Here is a 19,720-nt window from a genome sequence, read left to right on the forward strand (position 1 = left end):
CTATAAATATGAGAGAAAAGAGTACAATTTTTCGTACTCTAAAAATACCTAAGAATTACTTCTTATTGGACTTCAAATTCACTTACAAGAAGCATAGAGAATCTCTGGCCCATTTATATCAAATCCAGCTAGTGCATTGATGGGCTAAGCAACCCATTGGACCAAAATAGTTTTCACTTGTACCTCTAGCATTTTTGCCATATGTCATTTTCCACGTCAACTCAGGCTCCCCCACCAAAAATATAAAAATAATAAAACTTTTACAAACAAAAAATTAATAGAGTTTTTAAGGAAAGTTCTTGAAAGAATGGATCCGAGAGATAAACCTTATGTTGGGCTTTATTTTAAAAACCAAGTTTACGTTTCTTCTGCGTATGCAGTATCAGTATGCTTAAGAAAGAACAAATTTCTGAGCATTTTCAAAATTAAATCATAATTATGAGTGCTATCTAATTTTAGTAAGTGATCTTAGCAATATTTATGTGAAATATTAAGAAGGCTTTATCTAAAAAGAAATTAAGATTACTTGTCTTCTGCGTATGTTCAAGAAAGAACATATTTTGTGAGCATTTGCAAAATGTAATATTAATAATTATGTGTACTAGTTAATTTTAGCAAGTGATCTTAGCGATATATTTGTAAATATCAATAATTGTAGATACAAATGTTTATTAGTTGTAGAATAGTTGGTTGAGCTTGCTTACCCAAAAAAAAAATATAAATAAATAAATTAAAAGATTATAAAATACGGGAAGCATGATAATATGAAGAATTGAGCATATCCTGTATTAATTAATGATGATAAAGAATATATTTCATAGTATTTACAAACAAATACCATGTAGAAAGCATTTATACCTTTATGCCTATATAAACCCAAGGGCTCCAAGTCATTCTTCAATATAAGAAAAGCAATTTTGTGAGTTCAAAAGAAATAGTAATGGAATATCCCTCTTTTTTAAAAATATTTATCTTTTTTATGAGCTACCCAATTATAAGAGAGATTTTTGGATGCAAGTATTTTTGTGTTAGCAATGCTAATGGCCCAAAGAAAAGGTCATTGTTCATGATAGAATATCATGAGTGTCTCCTATAATATGTTTCTCATACCATCAACAGGTAGGCGGTTTTGTTTTAGACTTTATATTCCAAATTCTTTGTTATTGTATGAATATTAGTAATTGATTTATTTATTTTTAGTCATATGTATTTTTTTCTTTCTCGATCCATATTTGACAAATTGTATCTAATTATAATTGGTTATTTTTTGAAGGCTAGAGGAACCCATAAACATTTCATGTTCGGACAACTTGGAGAAGGAAACCGGTCCAAGAAAATTTACGAGAATAAATTAATAAACATTGTATCCCCCTAAATAAAAACATTTTACCAGCAGAGTGAAAAGAAAAAAAAAAAAAAAAAAGTTGTAGAGAAACATTGAAGCTTATTTGGTCCAGTAGCACTTCTCCAATTCCTGTTGTCTTTATTTTCTTTTCTTAAAAAAAAAAAAAAATTCTTTTCTTTCAATTTTTTTCTTCTTCTTTTATTTAGGAAGAGCTTGCTCGCGGAAAAATAATTATTTAAGCATCCTTGCAAGTTCCAAGAATCTCGTAATTGAATGACACATATAAAAGGAATGCTTATGTTTGGATATTCATGGAATTACATTTTTTTGGCGAGGAATTACATTAGTACCAATACCTATCTACGCCACTTTAATGGAAATTTATCCCTAATGCGTATGATTCTCCCAAAAAAGGAAAGAAATCCCTGATGCGAGTGATTAGCATGAATTTGGCATCTAATTGAAGTTAGTCTAAAATGAATAAAAGTTATCTTAATGGAAATGAGTAAATTAGTCAAAAGTTTAAATTCATTACCTTATTTAAAGCCAAATATATATTTTAGGTTGTGACTAGTGAGTGTTGCTTTATCAATAGCAACTGTAGTTTTAAGATTGAGAAATGCCATATTCAATATTTTTACAATATTTTTATAACAAATTTAAAAAATAGCAGGTTATTATTGACAGTTATTGGTAGGCAAAAAAATAATATAAATTGTGTATTCAAATTGAACTAATAACAACTTATCACCTATGAATTTATGATTGTTGTAAAAATGTTGTAGATGTAACACTTTTCTTTATGAGCCATTAACAAAAGAGAAATGCTATAACCATAATATTTTAACAATATTTTCACAACAAATCTTAGGTGATAAGTTGTTACTGGTTCTAATTTGAACCACATTGAAGTTATTTTTTTGTCTATCAGTAAGTAATAACATACCACTTAAGATTTATTGTGAAAGAGTTATAAAAATATTATAGCATTTCAATTAAAAAAAAGTGCTAGTTTTAGAGGCCATCTAGAAATTTACTTGCTCTTAAAGTTCTAGTTTTTATTTTATTTTATTCATTTGGAGTTACATTTTTTTTTTCTTCTTCTTTTTTCTGTACAGTGGAAAGCTCAATTGTATATACAGTTTGAGATTAGAGGTAGGTCTTATATCCACAGATGATATTTTTCCACCGTACCTTGGCCGTAAGGTGACTGTTGAGGGTAACAGTGGTAGAGAGAATTTAGCATGAGGGACGCTAATTTTCTGAATCTTGGCAAACTCTTTGCTTGCTAAATGGTTTATTTCTTGGTTCTAATGGGGCATATGGCTATGTTCAACTACAACAGTGGCTAGCTAGATCAGTTCCATTAATCCTTTCATCTTATTGGGGATGGATAGAATCAGTAATTATATATTGCATCATATGTAAAGTAGGTTACCTAAATTACCTTTGTGAAAAATCAATTCCTAATATTAAAAAAAAAAGGATTATTTTGCTTAATTTCTCACTCTTCTCCCAGTGTGTTATATCACAAAACAAAGTATTTTTCATGTCAATTTTTCTTTCTCAAATCTCCGCAAAATCAATATTTCATAAGTTCAATTCCACTATAACATTTTGCTGAATTTTTTTTTCCCCGTATTTCATGATTGACATGAGAGGTTATTTCTTGGGAAATTGTTGCAAGTGGCGTGGGGGAATTTATGATAAGTAAAGCCATAGAGGACTATATGCTATAGGTAACGATAAATAGTGTTAGTAGTGAACCATGTGAAAATGATATTACTTCAATCATAATTTGACAATAGTATTATACAATTACTCATTTCTTCTATTGCATATGGCAATTTACTCTTTTGTTGGGAAGTCAAAGAATGTCGTTGGCAACCAAGATTTATTTAATAACCAATGATTTTTGGTAGGGCCAAAAGATGAGAGAAAGAGCACAATGAAATGGTAAAGGTTTAGGGGTATCAAAGCTTTTATTTTGTTTTTTTTATTTATTATTTATTATGAAAAACATTTATTTTGTTAATTAGCAAGGAAAAGAAACTAATACATAATACACATTTGTACGATATAGAGATCTAAAACCCTTGAGGCTAAACAAAGTGGCAATGCTTCTTATGCATAGAAAAGCACCCTTGATGCGAGCTGCAAAGGGAGTATAAAAATTAGAGAATAGGCAACGGGTGTAAATGTAAAAATTTGGGGTGCGAGATAGACTAGTGGGGCGTATTGGATCTATCCTAGGGCCATTTTGTGTTTTCATCAAAAAACTAGTGGGCTTCAAACCCACTTACCAAAGATTATCTTGTGTCAATTACCCTACATTGAAATTGATACGACAAGCTATGTAGCTAGGCTGACATGGCAATAACTTGTGATCATAGTTGTCAAATCGTGAATCGTATCATGAATCGATTTTTAATTTTTTTGTATCGTGTATCGTATCGTATCGTGTATCGTAAGATACACAAACACTTAATAAAATTTATAAAAAATTATAAATATACATATATAAATGATATATTCATTATAAATTTTAAATATGTTCAATTAATGACTAATTTATTCCTCACTTATGTAATAATATTTAACAAACTAACTAAATAAATCAAACTAGCATATGTTCATAACATACACATTAAAATTACTTAAATTCAAAAGTGATAATATATTACAAATGACTCAAAAATAATAATTTATTTTCATCATATTTATCAAATTGCCTAATCAACCCCATCTAAGTCAATGCTATCATCATATTTATAATTTTGCAAATTTATTTCTTCATTAAAATTTTCTTCATCGTTATTCGTCATTAACATTTACTATCTCTTCTTGTTCTTTCCATTTCTATAAATTTTTTTTGGCATTCTAGTTTCTTGGACTTATAACAATAACGATTAAAATAAAAAAAAATTTTAAAAAAATTTAAAATATTAAAGTGAAAAGTAAGTGCGTACTGTGTAGTCAATTGTAGGAGCGAGGAAAAAAAAACTTATGAATATGTTATTTTAGTAAGCTAAATTAAGAAAACTAATAATTTTGTGTTAAAAACAAATCTAACAACTTGTTAGATTCAAATAAAAGTACAAATTTTAACAAAAAATCTCATTTTAAAGCATTTGTCTATGTATCGTACGATACGTACAATTTTTCGATACGATACGATTCATACGATACGCACACTGTATTGTACGATTTATGAGCACTTACGATACGTCAATACGATACAGAACTTTTTACACACAATTCGATACGTATCGTACGATACGTATCGCGTATCGTACGATACTGACAACTATGCTTGTGATATTGAATCCCACTTTTATGTTTTTATGTCTGTATTTTGGTTTTTTTAATCAAACACATGTTTTTATGATTGTATTTTGGTTTAAGATAAATTGCAAATTACATTTTTAAAATTTGATATGACTAAATTTTATACCTTAAAGTTTCAAAAACTTGATTTTACACTTTGAAGTTTGGTTTTGTGAACAATTCACCCCATTGTTAATTTTTGCTGTTAAGTAACATATCATCATGCTGATGTGTTTTATTTTTGCAATTCAGCCTTTAAAACTACATCATTTTAGTGATGACCAAGCAAAGAGCTGGCATGCATCAAAACTACATCGTTTCAAGGCTAAACATAAAACAAAAACCTCTCCCTAAACGATATAGTTTCAGCCAAAATCCTAAAATCCAAAAACAAAACGTCACGACAGAAAACTCAGAGTTCCCACGAACTAAAACCTCACAAACCCAAACCCCTCATCTCAGTGGTGGCGGCAGCACTAGTGGCGAAGGCTCTAGGGGCGGTGAACCCAGATCCAAATCTCCTTAGTTCCTTCACTTGCGAACCTAGAAAGACCAAACCCATCAACTCTTCTGAACCTAGGCAACAACAGCGACTCCAGGTAGCCTCAACAGCCACAGTGACAATAAAATCATCGGCTCTCTTTGTCTCTCTCTCACTTTTTCTTAGTGTTATTGCTGCTAGATTTGTACAATTTTAGAAATACTAAAGTTTTTATAGATTATGCAATTTTTTATTGATAATTTAATTGTTAGAAGTTGTGGATTATTATTAGGGTATATTTCATGATTTTGCTTCTTATGATGCATTGATTTATCTGCTAGTTTAAGTTTAGGTCTTCCATAAGAGGAATTATACCTCATTTAAAAAAAAAAAAATTAAAAAGGAATTAAACTTCATTTATTCCACTTTCAATCATTGGTTCATTCATTTGTTAAGATTAGATAGACATATCTCTATCTTACACTATGTCCAGAAATTGGAGTTAAGTTTTACAAATGATTAATAACATACACATCATGTCTAGGCTTCACCCCGCTATCCCTGCCCATCTCAGTAAATAAATAAATAGGTTATCAAAAACCTATTAATTTGCCCGTTCTAAAAAACTATTATGTCTTTTTATATTGACACTAAAAGTCTAAAACCTAGAATACTTATAAACAAAAACCCCTAGAGTCCTAACATTTTTCTCTTCTATCTCTTAATTTTTTTACAGTTTCAAAATTTAATATTTTTTATAAATCCAAAATTTAACTAGTTGGAAGAATAAAGCTAAAAAGTTGAATTATACATGATTTTTTAAATGCATTTAAGACAGTGAAACACGTGTACAACTTTAAATGCATTTAAGGCAGTGAAACACGTGTATAACTTTACAGATTTACTCTTAAATAAAAATAAAAATAAAAATAAAAAACTTAAACCACCGCACTCTTTTTGTGCGGTGGTCACTCCACTAGTATAAATACTTGTAGAGTGTGGGAGGCAAGGTTCAGAGTTCAAGTCTCTAGGAAGGAGTTTCACACACATATATACTTAGATTATCTTAGAGTAAAAATTTTATTTTGTATTAAAAAAAAAAAAAACTTTATAGATATATTGTTATATTCTTTAACACTTTTCATTTATTTATTTTCTCAATTTAATTATTTTAAGAAATTAAATTACATAATTAAATTTTATGTATTTAAATTAATCTCTTAATTATTTTGTTTTTGAGTAAAATCAATCTCTTAATTTGATTCTTGTTAACTATTAACTAATTTTGTTTCTTCATTTTATTGATTAAAAATTTGTATTTGTAGTTAAATTAATTAATTAAGATTATGGAAAAATTTAATTATAATATCGAGTCTAGATTGAAATTTTATTTTTCAAATTATTTTTACTTTCAATCTTATATTTTAATCTTTCTCTCATTGAACCAAAATCTTAGCTCTGCCACTATCTCCATCCTTGTTTGACTTACAAATAAAAAGCTTTGATGTCCTGAGACCCATTCTTCTTTGTGGCTTTAATTTATGTGGCCTTTCCACTTCATTCGTTGTATATAGTCACTATTTTTTTAGAGGGGAAAGTATATAGCCAATTTGAGATTACTTTGAGGCAATTATTAATTTATTATCTATAATTGGAAGAGAGATTCTCATATCCCAACCCATGCTAGCTATGTGTTGCTTCAAGTTGGCTGCAACCTTATCTGATGAGATTAACTCCATGATCATAAAAAGCCACAATTTGGCAATAAAATATTACTGTCTAGCTAGCTATCTAGGCTCTCATGTCAATTCATAATCAAATTTAGCATGAGGGAAGCTGATTCTTTTGCATGGAGAATTATCAAACTCTTTGCCAATGGGGGCATATACCATATGTAAATCTATGACAGTGGCTAGATCAATTCCATTAATCCTCTTTCAAGAGGGCTTTGTTCGTAATGCTCAGTTAATAACATGACATTAGTAGCTCTGTAGAATCAGTAATTGTATATTGCATCATTTGTAAAGTATGTTTCCTGAAATACCTTTGTGAAAAATCAAATCCTAATATTAAAACAAATATGGCTTATTTTGCTTGATTTCGCACTCTTCTCCCAATATTTTATATCACAAAACAAAACAAAGTTTTTTTTTTTTTTTTTTTTTTTTTTTTTTTTTGTGTTAAAATTTCTCTCTCAAATCTCTGCAAAATCAATATTTCATCAGTTAAATTCCACTGACATTTTGCTTACAAATTTTCCAATATTTTCCGTTCGACTTGAATGTCTGGGGAATTTGTTGTAACTGGTGTGGGGGAATTTTTGATTGCCAAAGTCATAGAAGACTATGCTACTGGTAATGCAGCTTGATGCAAGTTGGGTGATTGAAAAAGGTAGTAGACGGAGAATAAGCAAAGGATGTAGTGTGAAACATATGAGGCAATGCATGGATGCTGAAGCCTTCATCTTTTGAGGTAGTATCTCCAATTATTAACCTTCCACAAGATGCAAAAGAAAGTGCTCTGATAGATGTGAAAAAGAAATCCTTCAATGAGTAGGAGTTGCTAATCAAAGGATAGAGCTTACATATTACAACGGTAACATACCAATATATTATAGACTTGTGATTACAGGAGTTATCCAAGGGTCATTTTTTGTTCCATGAAATTACTAGTGGGCTTCAAACTCACTTACAAGTAGAATAAATATTATAGGGGTTGGTTTGGCCCATTTATATCTAGCCTAGCTAGTGCTCTAGTGCACTGATGGGTTAAGCAACCAATAGGACCAAAATAATTTTCACTCCTGGCTTTTACCTTGAGGGGGCATTTGGTCTACTGTGACGTGCTCTTAATGTAATACATATTAAGATAATATGATATTAAAATTTTTGGTTTATTTTATTTTTTCTAACATTATCATAATTTAAAATTATAAAATATATCACATCATTTTAATCTCATTACCTTCCTAAACAATATAATGTTGTATTTTTTTATTGAGACTACATTATATATATATATATATATATAAAATATTATAATAACGTAATATTACGGCAAACCAAATGCCCTCTTAACATTTTTAATTTTTATGTATCACTTACCACTTCAACACCTAGGCTCACCTTCCAAAAATTATTATAAAATAAAACTTTCATGTGCAAAAAATTATTTGTGTTTTCAAGGAAAGTCCTCAAAAGGAACGCATGAGATAAACTTTATGCATGACCTTATTTGGAAAGAAATCAATTTTAAGTATCTTCTACGTATGCTAGCTCAAGAAAGAACAAATTTCGAATTTGTGAGAATTTCCAAATTTTAGTCATAATTATGAGTCCTAACTAATATTAGTAGGTGATCTTAGCAATATCTTTGTCGTATATTAGGAAGGCCTTACCTAGACAGAAATTAGGATTTCTTACCTTCTACGTATGCTCAACAAAGAACACATTTGTGAGCATTTGCAAAAAAACAAATGTTTATTAGTTGTTGCATAGTTATATTTCTTAATTTTAAAATTTCTTAAATTAAAAAAAAAAAAAAAATACCATGGAGAAAGCATTTATAACTTTATGGCTATATAAACCCAAGGGCTCCAAATCAGTTTTCAATAGAAGAAAACCAATTTTAGAGTTCAAAAAAAATAGTGATGGAGTACCCTTCTTTTTTGAAAATGTTCATCTTTTTTTTGAGCTATCCAATTTTAAGAGAGATTTTTGGACGCAAATATTTTTGTGTTAACAATGCCAATGGCCCAAAGAAAAGGTCATTGTTCATGATAGAATATCATGAGTGTCTCCTATAATATTGTTTTCGTAAAATCAATGGGTAAGTTGTTACTTTTTAAAATTTACATCCTACCTTTGTTCTTGTGTGAATATTACTGATTTATTTATTTATTTAGAAGTTATGCATATTTGTTTCTTACTCAATCCATATATTCCGAATTATATCTGATTATTATTGGTTGTTTCTTGAAGGCTGGAGGAGCACATATGTATTGCATGTTCAGATTGTTTGGAGAAAGAAACCAGTCCAAGAATCGTTTCCGAAATAATATAAGTCTATTTCATTTATCCCCTCCCCAGCGGAGTGAAAGAAATTATTTAAAAAAAGAAAAGAAAAAAGTTGTCTTTACTTTCAAAAATCATCGAAGCTTCTTGTCCAATAGAACTTGTCCGTGTTTGTTTTAGTTATTTTTTTGTTGTTGATGCTTTTATTTTTTACCTTTATTTACATAGACTATGTGCATGACAACAGTGGCTAGATCAATTCCATTAATTCTCTCATCTTCTTGGGGATGGAGGTCCGGACTCAAGAGTCTATGTGGCTTATTTTGCTTAATTTCTCACTCTTCTCCTAATGTGCTATATCACAAAACAAAACGAAGTATTTTTCATGTAATATTGTCTCTCTAATATCTGCAAAATCAATATTTAATACATTCAATTTCACTTCCTGTATTTCATGTTTGACATGAAAGGTTATTTCGCTAAAGAAGTAGCATATATAAGCTATTCTAACCCATGCTATGTGTTGCTTCAAGTTGTTGGCAACCTTAAATGAGGAGATTAATTTCATTGTACCTCTTTCATCAACTGCAATGGTCTCGTGTTGCCTACCTATATATAGATAGGATACTTCCTGCGCATGTTTCCACGGTGGTGCGGCTATTGTGGCGTTGTTGTATGGTGGCTTGGTCTTGTGAATGAATTTGTGATGGGGGGTGAATCCGATCTGAATGTGGCCGTTTCTCCAATGGGTTTTCAAGGTGAAGAACAATGGTGAACTTGGTTGCGGAGGTTGTGAGAAGTTTTGCGGGGCGCTGTGATTCACAGTCATGACNAACTGAAAACTGAAAAATACTGTAGCAAAATAATTTTTAAATGTGTGAATAGTACTGTAGGACCTATTTTTAATGAAAAAATTGATAAAAAGAAAAATTTGTGGGTTTGTGAACAATGCACAATGTGCACTGTTTAGTATGTTCACAAGAAAAATCAAAAAAGCCAGCTAGGAAAGCTGAAAAGTAAAAAAAAAAAAAAAAAGGAAAAATGCAAACGCGTTGCGCTTCCCAAATGCATACTAAAAAAAGAAAAAAAAGAAAAAAAAACCCTTGATGCGAGCTGGTTGATTGAAAAAGGGAGTGTATAGATTAGGGAATAGGCAATGGGTATAGTCGTGTGGATGTAAAAAATTTAGGGGGCGAGTTAGATGCTGGAACATGCCATAGACTTATTTTTATAGGACATAGGCTCATTATTATTGGATCTATGCAGCTAGAGCTTCGAGATGGGCTCATTATTATTGGATCATGAAACTCCAAATGGGCTTCAAACCCACTTACAAAAGTTGTTGTGTCAATTACCTTGCATAGAGCTGTGTCACTGATATGACAAGCTATGCAAGTAGGCTGACATGGCAATATCTTGTAATGGATTAAGATTAAGTACATGATGTAATTACTCTAAATGGTTGAAATTTAAAATTGTAAAAAATAACTTTAAATTTTAACCACTAAATAAATTTTTTTTTAAATGTTAAAAAAAAGTCAAAAGATGTTGTGAGAGGGAGGGTTGTAAATTGCATGGTGCAATTGCCCGATATTTTATTTTTTTTGTGATATTGCATCTCATTAATCATGGTTTTTTTTTTCTTTTTTTTTTTGGGTGAAAACTGAAAACTATGTTAATAGTGGAAAAATAACAAACTGTGCAGTGACAAGTTTCACAAAGATAAAGATGAGTTTCACAATAAAACCATTGGTCACAAAGATGAAGAAAAGTTTCGTAAGTATTTTAATGATCTCCCGCTAGGAATTAGTGGGAACCAGCTAGCCTAACAGTAGAACATAACCCTATTGACAATTTGACACTCTCCATGAGTACTCATACCATCTCTGTAGAATATACTTCGTTGTGGTTTCTGCCGAATTGCTCTCCGAAAAGATATGGGTAGTTCCTTGATCATTCAACCAGATACAGATATCTTAAATAGTGCTTAATTCAACAAGGACAGTATTCCCACCTTGACATTTATCTTCGGTGTCATATTTTCCAAATATTGTATACTTATTCTAAATTACATGCTTTTTCAAACAGCATTGGGAAACAAGTAGTCCAAAGATCTGTCTCACAAATCCGTTTCAAATCACCATAAAGAGAGCCATTATTATCTGGCAAAATAGGCACATAATTTGGCCACGCGTTTGTTGAATGTCATACACAGATTTCATTGTACCTCTTTCATCAACTGCAATGGCCTCGTGTTGCCTACCTATATATATAGATAGGATACTTCCTGCGCATGTTTCCACGGTGGTGCGGCTATTGTGGCGTTGTTGTATGGTGGCTTGGTGTTGTGAATGAATTTGTGATGGGGTTGAATCCGATCTGAATGTGGCCGTTTCTCCGAAGGGTTTTCAAGGCGAAGAACAACAGTGAACTTGGTTGCGGAGAGGTTTTGAGAGGTTTTGTGGGGCTGTGATTCATGGCCATGGCCAAAATCCGAATTTTGGCCTAAACCTCAGGAAGTCCTTGACAACATATTAATTTGTGATACAATGAATCCAATGCAGAGTTTATATACTAAAAAATCCTAAACTAACCATAATTTATCCAAAGGTTAATTTACTTGTTCTACAATTGATTTGGGCTACTTGGATCATAATATACTATACTGTTCCGTTAATTACGCAAGCCCTTATGGATCTCTTGTTCCTTCTTGGACTATTTTATTGCTGAAGGATGGATACTTCTTAATATTATGTTAAAACATAAATTTTGGTTTTCAGATTCAGTTTATTCTGCTGTTAATCAGGCAGTCTGGATCTATGAATGTTTAATGTGTATTATTTAATGCTGTCTTTTGTGCTGACTTACTGTTGTAATTTAAATAGGCACAACTTAGGATTTGATGTGTGCCAGAAGTTGCACACTGAAAATGGGATAGGATTCAACAGTAATCCTATCTATACACTAATGAATGGAATTCTGAACTAATGTCAGAATCATAATTTATTTTTTCTCTTTCTATTTTTAGAATATGCAATAATTTATATCATATTAAGAACTAAAATCAAGTGAAAGCTCGATTATGTAATGGATCAATGTAACTCCATAACATTGCAAACTTTCTTTTTGAGGTTAATGTTCAAAAAATTTCCAAGCAAGCTACATTGCTGATAGAAAAGGCATATTGATATTCTTGCATATAAGTCATTTACTAAATTTTTTGTGCTTGGGCCGGCATGAATAAGTCTTAGATTTCAAATATTTATTTTATGGGGAAATGTTATTCCTTTTGCCTAGTGCTTGTTAAAGCTTGCTCTCGCAAAATGAGCTTCTTAGTAAGATTCTGCTGAAAATGGTGTGAGGAAAATAAAATAGAGAAATGCAGTTCTCAAAATGCTAATGGTCTAACCGCATAGCATTTTCTTTTTCATTACTTCCAGGGTCGTGCCTTGCAGCACGTGTTTACTGTCAGTATGCTTTATTGAGAAGAATCATCTGACTGAATGATTTTCTAAAACTATGATCTTCTTATTTTTATTGAAGGCTGCTGCTTGCTCCTGTCAGATTTGGAGCTCAGTCATTTTCATGGGCTGCTGGAAAATTGGAAACAAACCGCATTGGACTACCAACATCCCCTTCATCCTTGGATGTTCAAAACCGGGTCTTGCAGGCCGCTGCAAAGCATGGCTCTCAACCACCTGATACCGAAGGTATCCAAGAGCCATCTCCTGAATCAACAATTCCTGTTACTGAGAATGTAGATCTATCGGAAGCATAAGGTTGAGATGGTTCTTGTACAGTACTTCAATTTGAGCCTCACATTCAAACGCAAGAATTGAGCTGAGTTGTATTATCGGTGAATCCAAGTTAACTTAGATGACTGGACAGAGTTATTAATAACCATAAATTACATATTGACTTCTTTTGTGAAATTTAAGAGTGATCTTTTACATTTCATTGTCAGTGAAGCAAGTTTTTGACATTTCATTAACTTGGCTGCATTCCAGATAGATAAACTATACTTTAAAAGCAAGCATCAACTTTCTTAAATGTTAATAAGGTGGTTTTCTAACCGATTACATTTGCGGTCGTTACCTAGAGGCGTTGTGCAATGTGCATATGATGCTTTCTTCACTCCACAAGCAAGAACTGCAGCATCTTACCATGAATTTTGATTTGTTCTTTGGTGGAGGCCACTAGGAATTGACTAGAAGGAATTATTATTATTATTATTTTTTAGTGGAAAGCTCAGGTATATATAGCCTGTTTAGAGATAGGTCTTATATCAATAAGTCTATATATATAACAAATTCACCCTTTTTTTTCACAATTTTTAAGTTCACAGGCTATGATTGGTATATAATAAAAGTGATGTTAGTGGTGATTTCATGTGAAAATGATGTTGCATTAATCACAATCCACAACCTTAGATATTGTGAAAAAAACTATGTTTGTAGAATTGTCGATCGATTTCTATTTCTCTAAAATGTGTTCCATATGACTTCACCACTTCCTTAAAATATGAAGATGAATAGGAAAATTCATAGGATCACTTTGTGAATTTTGGAATGGTTACGCGAACGAAAGCAACAAAGAGGAATGGTGTTTTGGAGTGCCAATGCTTTTAATCTGTCAAACAAGATTGAAGCCTAATGGATAATACTTACTTTTTACCATATACGTGGCGATACTTCTTATACATCGAAAAAGCAGCTTGATGAAAGTTGGGTAATTGAAAAATGTCGTAGATGGAGAATAAGCAAGGGTGTAGTGTGAAACATATGAAACCATACATGGATGCTGAAGCCTTCATCTTTAGAGGTAATATCTCCAATTATTAACCTTCCACAAGATGCAGAAGTAAGTGCTCTGATCGATGTGAAAAAGAAATCCTTCAATGAGGAGGAGTTGCTAATCAAAGGATAAAGCTTATAGTGAGAACATACTAATATGTCATAGCCTGGTAATTATAGGATTTGTCCGTTTTGTGTTCTATGAAATTAACTTCTAGTGAGCTTTAAAGTCACTTACAAGAATAATAGAAGATCTTATATGGACCAAAATGGACGAAAGTGGATTGAATGAGACTGAAGTGGACTAAAATGAAATGAATAGACTGAAGTGGACTGAAATCGTTCGAAGTGGAGATTTGGACCGAAATGGATTGAATAGACCAAATTGGACCGCAGTAGACCAACATAAACTGAAGTGAACCAAAATGGACCGAATAATCTAAAGTGGACTGAAATGGACCAAATGGACTGCATTCCAGACAGATAATCTCTCTATTTTAGAAGCAAGCACCAACTTTTCTTAAATGCTAAAGTGGTTTTCTAATTGTATACATTTGTGGTGTCTACCTAGTGTCATTGTGCATATGATGGTTTCCTCACTCCATATGCAAGAACTCCAGCATCTTATCTTGAATTTTAATTAGTTCTTTGAAGGCAAACGAGGAATTGGCTAGAGGCTTTTCTTTTTTCTTTTTTTTTTAGTGGAAAGCTTAGGTGTATGTAGCTTGTTTGAGATTACTTAGAGGCTTCTAGGGGTTGTTTTGGCCCATTTGTATCTAGCCTAGCCAGTGCATTGATGGGCTAAGCAACCCATTGGACCAAAATAGATTTCACTTCTGTGCTTTTAGTACTAGGCTTCTAGCATTTTTGCCATAATATCACTTATTAGTTATTACGTTAACACCTAGGCTCACCTTTCAAAAATAAAAAATAAAATAAAATTTTTACAAACAAAAAATTATTAGTGTTTTTAAGGAAAGTCCTTAGAGGAATGCATTCATGAGATAAACCTTGTGTAGGGCCTAAGCTAAAATGAAATCAAGGTTACATGTCTTCTACGTTGGCTCAAGAAAGAACAAATTTGTGAGCATTTCCAAAATTTGATCATAATTATGAATCCTAACTAATTTTAGTAGGTGATCTTAGCAATATCTCTATAGAATATCAAGAAAGCCTTACTTAGAAAGGAATTAAGATCAGGGACGGAACCAGGATTTAAACCTAGGGGGGGCGAAAGTATGAACCAAAAAAATTTCAAGTGACATGGTTTATTAAAAAAAAAATCATGGTAGACAAAACAATTGTACTTTATTACCATAAATATTTAAGTCAAGAAGGAAATAATATGAACCAAAAAAGTTGAAAGTTACAATATGATATTCAAACCTTTTCGAAGAAGAATACAAAAAGAAGACGACTTCGGATCTCCAAATTTTGGATAACTGGAATTAATATGTTGATTTTATCACATTGACCAACTCACCAATATGATAAACCCATACTTTTGGATGCAACTAAAAATCACACTAATGAAGTTTTCAAAACTTTGTTTGAGGATTTTAAAAAATTAGGATATTAATATGAGTTGGCAATGCTACATCATCAATATTGGCTTCTAAAAGAATTTTGCATTTTATCTTTTGAAAAAAAATTAAATATTGTAATTGACTTTCCCATAATTTATAAATCAATTAAAAAGTTATATAAATTATTGTCACCCCCGTAAGGGAATTTCTTTTTCTATGAGATTTTTTTGGTTATGAGTTATTGAATTATGATATTGATGATTTGTGGATTTTTTGTTGTGTTGTATTTGGACTATGGAGGGGCCATGAGTTCAAAGAAAGGGTTAAGTGATTAGTTTCTTTTAGGCTATTTGGACCAATCCAAAAATTAGCGGAGGGCCAACTATAAACTTTAAAACATGAGCATACAAATAAAATAGCTAATTTGAAGAGAGGGGGGGGGGGGGTCAGTGGCGACGCCACTCAGAGCCCAGGGTGTTCCCAGGAACACCCTGGCTTGAAAAAAAAAATTATATATAATAATTAATTTTTTTTATTTGTTTACCCTTAAAAAAAAAATAGGAACACCCCCAAACAATATCAGGAACACCCTCAAAAGTTTTATGCCAAACAAATTTTGACTAAAATCTTTAAAAAAAAAAAAATCGTAATAGAGCAAGCCCAAAAAAAAAAAAAAAAAAAAAAACCAACCAACCAAAACCCAATATGAACACGCGTAAGGTGTTGTTGTTGATGAGCCTCATCAGATGAGCTCACTGCCATCCCATAGTAGCTTTAGTTTTCTTCTTTTCCTCATTGTCACTCTCTTTTTTTTGGCATTTCTGGTATGGGTTTCTAAACAAAATGTTAGCAGAGAAACCCAGGAACAAGAATGACTTCCACTGCTTCACACTCACACCAACCCACTTTCTACTTCTTATTAAATGCCCTTTTTTTTTTTTTTTTTTTTTTTTTTACAAAAGTTACTAATGGGCGGAGTGGCGGACAAACTAACGTGGTTTATCTGCCACTCTTTTACCTCTTTTTTTTTTTTTTTTTTTTTTGTTTTAATTTCTTAGAAAATCGTTTATAGAATTCTATTCTTTTCCTTTTTGACCACTTCTATGTAGAAGGCTTATTATGCTTTTTAATTTTTTTATTGAGTTGTGAAATTAGCTTAAAATAATTTGAATAAAAGAGGTCAAATTTTGAAATGTAATTAGATATATTAATTTATATAGAATTTTTTTTTTAATATATAAGATAGAATTCTACTCTAACCTAATCTAAGTGTATATGTATGTAGAGTTTTCTCATGGAGACTTGAACTCCGGTTTTTGCCCTCCACACCCCACAAGCATTTATACTTGTAAAGTGACCATCACACTAAAAGTGTGCGGTGGTATATAAAATATTTTTTTTAGACTACTAGTAGTTAGTAAAAAAAATTAATGAAGCAAATAAACACTAATAATTAATAATTTAATTAACTAATACATTATAAAAAACAAACAAATTAAATTATGTTAGGCTAAACAATAATTAATAATTTAATAATTAATGAAACAACAATACAACAAATTATAGTTTATAAAAGACAAACAAATTTATGAAATAACTATACAACAATAATTAATAATTTTATTAATATTTCAAATGAACTTATAGTTTATTATTATTATTTTTTTTTGAGAAACAAACACACACACACACAAGGGAGAGGGAAAGGGGTTCTAACACAAAGGCACACCACAACTCAACTCAAAAGCCATGGTAACTTTTTAGATACCTTTGTTCATTTCATTTCTTTTCATTTATTTTTCTTTTGAGGTTTTTCGGTGTACAGAATACAAATTTTTTTTGGTTTTAATAACTGTTTTTTTTTCTTTTTTAAGCACAAACTTCATGCTGGCCAAATCTTGAATTTCGGCCGGTATTTATCGAAATGTCCCAAAACACCCGAAATAGACCGAAATGACCTGAAATTTTTTCAAAGTGGAATAGGAACACCCTGGATTAAATTCCTGGAGTCGCCACTGGGGGGGTGCTCAAGTAAAAACATTTGTGAGCATTTGCAAAATGTAATAGTAATAATTATGTGTACTAACTAATTTTAGCAAGTAATCTTAGCGATATCTTTGTAAAATGTCACGAATTAATGCAAATACAAATTTTTATTAGTTGTTGCATAGTTGGTTGGGCTTGCTTACCAAAAAAAAAAAAAAGGGTTACAAAATATGGGTAGAATGATAATACATAGAATTGAGCATATCCTGTACTAATTAATGATGATGAAGAAGATATATCTTAATATTTACAAATAAACACCATGTAGAAATCATTTATATATTTATTATGCCTATATAAACCCAAGACCAATTAATGCACCAGAGTTTTCAATGTCTGAAACGGTAGAAGGGTTAACTGATGGTACGTTTGGTATACTGTAATAGCTCTTGTAATTGAATAGTTATTCATGGAGTTATCTGAGGTCTCTAAAGAAAATTTGATTTTTCATTCGGATAAAGTTATACAACCCGAAGTCGTTTCTCTCCCTAGCGACAGATGGTCTTCTCCATTCTCTCCTAGGTTGTAGAATTAGCCGTCCCTTCTTTGAAGGTGTCTCTGTACCTTGAGGTAACAAGCTTACCTTGAGGCTTTGTGGGTTTTCCTTTTCCTTTGGGGGTGGGGAAACAGTTTTTATCTTTAGTTTTTTCTTTTTTTGGTCTTATTGATATGGAGGAATTAACAAAGTCTTGGAGCTGTCTCACGCTCTCAGATGTTGAAGGATCCAATGTTCAGATTAAGGAAGATGAGGCGGTTACAGACCTCGTTCTTACTGCGAAGTTTTTGACAAAGAGGGCACTTAACATGGATGCTATAGCCAAAACGTTCACACCGCTTTGGAGATCGAAGAATGGTTTCAAGATTAAAAAGGAGGGTGACCATATTATCCTCTTCACTTTCGATAATAGAGAAGAGATAGATAAAATCCTTGGGGCGAAACCATGGAGTTTTGATAAACACTTAATGGTGCTGCAACGGTATGACAGGGAAATTGATGTGGTTGATATGCAATTTAATCAGATTACCTTTTGGGTACAGGTGCACGACATCCCAATTCGTTTCAGAACAAGGAAGGTGGCTGAAAAAATATGTGGGGCAATTGGGATAGTACACGAACCAGCAGAGGGTACAGTCACAGAGGGGGATGGATTCATTAGAGTGCGAGTAACAATTGATATATCTCAACCGTTGAGTCGAGGCAGAGTAATTTCTTTGGAGTGTGGTAAAGAATTATGGGTGTCGTTTAAGTATGAGCGGCTATCCAATCTGTGCTATTGGTGTGGAAGCCTCATGCATGATGATAAAGACTGTGAACTGTGGATAGAGAGTGAAGGCACTCTTCCAATCGAGTCGCAACAGTTTGGGGCATGGATTCGTGCTCCTCCCTTTGTCCAGTCACGACGGTCTACGATCTCAGTGCCAGGTTTTTATAGTAAGAAGAAGACAGCCAAGACTGCTCCATGCTCGGCGACAACCAAACAACCGCCGGTGGTAGTTCGAAGGGGCGGACCATCACCGGAGATCATAAGGCCTAACATGGAAAGTCAGGGTACTATGGAAAGGGATAATGAGGTAGCAGATTTCCAGGAGCAAAATCAGCAAGGAGAGAATCAAAACTCCACAAAACATGGGCCCTAAATGGAATCAAACCCCCCACACGAAAATATGGAGATCAGGAAAGTATCTGCTGAGCTGTTTGAGGAGCAAATTCAGGAGATAGACCGTGATATCCACAAATATGATCCATTGCCAGAGCTAATCACCAAAAATATAGCATGCACGGGTAAGGAAAATGATTTTGAATCTTTAACAATTAATGAGATCTTTGAAATGGGCAGATCCCAGGCACGTGGTCAGCCACTATACCAGCCAACTCGCACACCATTCTCACAAATACCCGATGCAACAAATGTACCTGTCATCAACACAGCTACGTGGAAGCGCCAAAACCGAATTACTACAGGGACAGATGTTATTATGGAGGACACAGTGGGGTCGAAGAGAAGTACAAGCACCATGGGGGGCCAACTTGAGTTACAGAAAAGGAGAAAAACTGTTTCTCAGGGGGGCAAGGACAATACAAAGATATTGGCGGAGGCTGAATCCCAGCCCCGCCAGAACCAATGAGTCTATTATGTTGGAACTGTCGGGGGCTTGGGAACCAACGAACAGAAGACCAGCTCGCAGAT

At 32.4% G+C, this 19,720-nt stretch overlaps 1 long non-coding RNA gene across 1 annotated transcript; it reads left to right on the top strand.

Moving 5' to 3' along the window:
- The first annotated feature begins 5,051 nt into the window (after positions 1-5,051).
- On the top strand, positions 5,052-9,967 carry LOC136069174 (uncharacterized). Its single transcript, XR_010630421.1, has 3 exons — positions 5,052-5,271; positions 7,487-7,748; positions 9,134-9,967. It is a non-coding gene; the product is annotated as an uncharacterized LOC136069174 (long non-coding RNA).
- Positions 9,968-19,720: the final 9,753 nt, after the last annotated feature.

This window comes from Quercus suber, unplaced genomic scaffold (genome assembly GCF_002906115.3).
Source record: "Quercus suber isolate HL8 unplaced genomic scaffold, Cork oak 2.0 scaffold_9, whole genome shotgun sequence".
Lineage (NCBI taxonomy): Eukaryota > Viridiplantae > Streptophyta > Magnoliopsida > Fagales > Fagaceae > Quercus > Quercus suber.